Source organism: Alexandromys fortis, unplaced genomic scaffold (genome assembly GCF_014885135.2).
Source record: "Alexandromys fortis isolate MF-2015 unplaced genomic scaffold, M_Fortis_MF-2015_v1.1 scaffold_1, whole genome shotgun sequence".
In the NCBI taxonomy this organism is placed as follows: Eukaryota; Metazoa; Chordata; class Mammalia; order Rodentia; family Cricetidae; genus Alexandromys; species Alexandromys fortis.
Window position 1 is genome coordinate 31,007,282 of NW_026067927.1, and position 4,682 is coordinate 31,011,963.

Consider the following 4,682-nt stretch of genomic DNA (forward strand, 5'->3'; position numbering starts at 1 on the left):
ATCAAGATATATTAATGGCATGTGTTTTAAATGATACACTTGATTACTAGGGGCAAATGCTTAGCAGCCCCCATTCGCAGCCCCCCAAGAGGTCTTGGTCTCACTACCATTTCTCTTCTGTAATTAACTGCTTACCTTGAGTCGTCCTCACAGGCCACTGGCAAGCTAGAACAGCCAGATATCATCAACCAGCGGGAGACTGCCGCATCCACAGTCTAAACCCTCACCTTCAATTACGAGGACGTGAATTTTGACTAACTCTTTCTATAAAAATAGAGTAGGATATCTTGTTTTTAGAAGAAACAAATGTGTCACTATATTTACATTTCTGACCGGGTTTTAAAAAGAACTGGTCATCAGTTTGTTCAAAGCATGCTAACCCAGTGAGTCAATTTTGTTGAGCCATCTTTAAATAGCATCCAGACAACAGACTTGAGCCACTGTCTAAGAACTAAAATGGGGTATAACGTAGTAATTAAGTATCCTCAAACTATCAGGTCCCCACGCCAACACCAGGAGGATAAAAGCATGGGCATGATCTCTGCCTACAAAGCTTGCAGTGTAGGCAGATGTGTGCGTGCAAGTCTGATAAATGCCTGAGAAGCATTGATATGGATATGTAATGGATGTTAAGACTTATCAAAGGCAAAATGAAAATTTAAGAACATTTTAACAACTGCCCAAATAAAGATAACAGACATATTCAACTACATGTCCTGTTCATCTCAATGGTAATTATGGCAATTATTAAAAAAATTATGGCAATTATTGTCCCTTTCCAAGGCAGATGAAGTACACCTGGAGCTGGGTATAATCTTGTGACTGACCACTAACCAGGCTTACAAAGGAGCAGCAGGTGTAACTTCTCTTGCTCTTCCCTTACTATTTTAAACATAAAGGAGTCACGCTGGGATGGCAAGTCTGGAAGGTTAAACAGCCTGCCTCTGCCTCCTAAGTACCGGGATTAAAGGCGTATGCCATCCCTGCTCAGCTGGGAGCTACATTTTAAAGAAAAAGACAGTGAAACTGAATATGCAGGTGCTGAGAAACAATACCATTGAAGAAAAAGAGAGATCTCACTAATCCTGCCCCCTTCTGAGTTTATCCTCTGGTCCTTACTTCTCTTCCTACTGAGTCCACCACGTTCATTACCTGGGCAAGTCCTCAATCCACCTACCTTTGTCCTTCTGTAGAAAAATTCCAATCTACTTAAGTGTTTTCTGTCCCTCTCTCTCCCCATTCCTTCCTCCTTCCACCTTTATACCTACTGCTAGGTATCCAGACACAGGAGGAACAATAAAGCTGAAGTCATTGATTTCAGCAATTGAGCCACGAATCTCAATGGCTCCTTGTAGCTGCCTGGCAAAGCTACCTGCTTAATCCTATCTTCTTCCATTTGCCTACACAACTAGTTGAATTTCCAAGCTCCTCAAATGTCCAGAAGCCTTCTCGGCAACTCAGTGACTATATCAGTTACTACACTTAAATTTATCAAGAAACGTTTAGGAATCCAGAACTTCTAAAACTCTCACTGTATCTGCCACCCTAAATTTGAAAGCACGCATAGTTTCTGAGTTCCTTGTTATTCGGTTGCTATGGTTTGAATGTGTTGTAAACATATTAGGGTTAGAAAAAGCTTTAAGAGAGATCTGATCTAGAGCACCTGTGCTCGCTCGCCCCGCCCCCATAGGCTGTACGCTGCTGTACTAACCCAGCAGTGAGACCTTTATTAGTTTGCTGGCACCAAGCTTTTGGACTTCTCAGCCTTCAAAACCATAAACTAAATAAGCCTCTATTGTTTATCAAAGACCTAGTCCCCAGCATTTCAGAGAAGAAAGCATAAGGTATATTACAACTCTTCTACTTGAGTGCTAGATCCGATGTCCTCTTCTGTGGCAGAGTTGGGCTGGGGGCACTCAGATCCTTCCCCAGCTGACACCTCCTTCAGGATCTATAAAGTTGTTGTCATTCCTGAACTCATGCCCTTCCTGGAGCAGCCTGTATGCAAGGACTGAGCAATTTTGGGGGCCAGCATTCAGGAACCTTGTACTGGAGAGCAGTGCTCAACTCCAGGGGTGGCTGACGATTTGCGGACTCAGCTCCACTCTTCCTCTGCCCCATCTTGCTTTCTTCATTCCTCTCACAGGTCTTGACGACTTAAAAAAATATTTAGTGCTCCGATTCTGCCTCTGCCCATACAAAACCCAACCTGACAAATGTACATTAGTGGTTGCAGCTGCTGGCCCTCTCTCCACTGCATCATCAATTTTAACGTCTATCAATTCAGTCCTAGCACAACACAGTCATATTTTCCTCTTAAAAAAAAAAAGAGTCCCTTTGAATTCCTGCTCTCTTGGACCCACTGTAAAGTCAAATTCCTTCGAAGCGTCTGAATTCCTTTTTGTTCACTTGGCTCTTTATTTCCACTCCCAATACCTTTATACCCACTACCTAAGGGAGACAGCTCTGCAGGGTCATTGAGGATGTTGCTATATTTAAGTCAATTCTCTGTTCACATCTCACCTCTGTTCACATGTTCACAAGGTCACTCTTTCCTGGAAGACAGCTTGTGAAGAAGTCACCTGGCTTCTGGGACCCAGCTTTCGATTCTCCTCCACCACTGGCTACTGTTGCTCAGCTGCTTAGCCAGCTTGCCATCCTCTCTTGAACCCATAAACCCTGGAGCATTCAGAGGTTGTCTTGAAACTATCTCTCCTTGCTACTTCTATTAATTTCTCACCACTACTTTTATTAATCTTGTTTGTGACATCATCCAATGCCAGATCTTTAAACATCAACTACATGTTGACAACTGCTAAATTTACTATCCTGAGCTATGGCTTCTTCCTTTGAATGCTAGATACTCATATCCAACTGTTTATTGGCATTTTCCATTTTGATGACCATAAATCTCAATCTTAACATATCTAAAATAAAGTAAATCCAGACCTCCCACAAATTCCTCCCTAAAAAAAAAAAATTACAAAGTTTGCCCATCTCATTTCCTGAAGTCTTCCCCCATGCCAATAGATCCTCTGTTGTTCCAGTTGTCTGAACCAAACCCAGTAATCATTGAGTTTTTATTCTCATTTCCCACATCCAGTAATTTAGATAATTCTTTAGAGCATACCCCATCTCTCTGCTTTCATTCGGAGTTCTTTTTCCAAATGTCATTTTATTAACCAAACCTCCCTTAATCTTGACAGTTTAAAAGAAGAGTTCACTTGCCCTGCATGTACTCCATTTCTCCTTAATTGTTACATCACCATCACACAATATATGTGCGTGTTTGCTCACTGTCTCAACTACAGTCTACTTCAAGATGGCAGGCACACAGCCCTTCTCCAGCCTCTACATGGACAGAGAGGGTTTAATACTTATAAATGAACGAATGAGAATGGTGTCAAAACAGTGATGGTCTGAGGGATGAAAATTACTTGAGCAGAAATAAGTGATGGGAAGGAGCAAGCTAACTGAGGATTAACCGGAAAGTTTTACAGTGGAAAGCCCAGATGGTGTGTATGAATGAGTCTAGCGTGACTAAATGGCCAACTATGTCAGAGAGCTGGCAGACAGAGGTCAGCAGCTGGGCTATGTAGCATCTTACACATTGCGAGAAGTTTGGAGGTTATTCCAAGTATGATGGGGTCATCAGAGGTTTTAAGGAAGAGTGTCAAATTAAACAGAATCGCTTTGGCTGGAGCGTGACTAGTATTTGGAATGTTAGTATTTGGAAGGCTGTGCTGCTGTCCAAACTGTCTCAGAGGAGAGTGCGTGGGATGTGAGCGGAATCAGCAGCATGGTGACCGACCTAAGGTCTGACTGAAAGCAGAAATAACAGGGCTTTGCTTCACTAAAATGCGACACAAGAGGGAAAAAAAAAAGTCTGAATTTTGTCCTGCAACTTGGACTCCATTGCCACAAATGCAACTAATCGTATTTTCATCAAGTCTGGTGGATTTAAAAAAAATCAGTTGGGCAGCTAGTGTTCTCGGGTAGGGAGAAAATGAAGCCGCACACGTAGTAGAGCACGTGACTTATTGCTGAGTTTTTGAAGCGAGGAATCTAAAAGGCGGGCGGGATTTCCCTAGAATTCTGGACAAGAGGGTGTGAACTGGACCGATACCCTGTTTGCATTACAGAAAGGAGAAGCCTAAGGGGAGAGAAAGGGGAAGAGTGACTGTCCCTTACAGGCACGTGTACGAAACCTATTTACGTCGCTGGTGGTGTGGGCACTTAACCTAGAGGGTCCATGACACGGGGCCGCGTTCAGGCCAGGCGAACCCTCACAAGTAGGTCACATTTGGGAGCCTTCCTCCAGAACGACCTCTAGGAGGCAAACGAGATGGCTCCCTGTGCAAGCCCCTCCACGTCTGTAAAAGGAGACTTCTGCGGATCTCGTCAACTTTGTCATCTCCAGCCGCCACCCGTCCCTCGGCGGCCTAGGACGGTCATCTTCTCCCGGGAGGACCCGGGGGCGACGGGCAGCTCGCAGGCCCCCTAGCGCCCGTCCGAGCAGCGCGGAAGCCCCCGCTCGCCCCCGCTAAGCCGAACGCCCATCGAACCCGCGACGCGCCCGGGTCCTCCCGCCGCCCGAAGCCCCTCGCGGCCCCTCCCGGGCCCCGGCGGGAGACGCCGCCCCGCCCCGCCCGCCCGCGCGCGCCAACTCCCAGCTCCGCGCG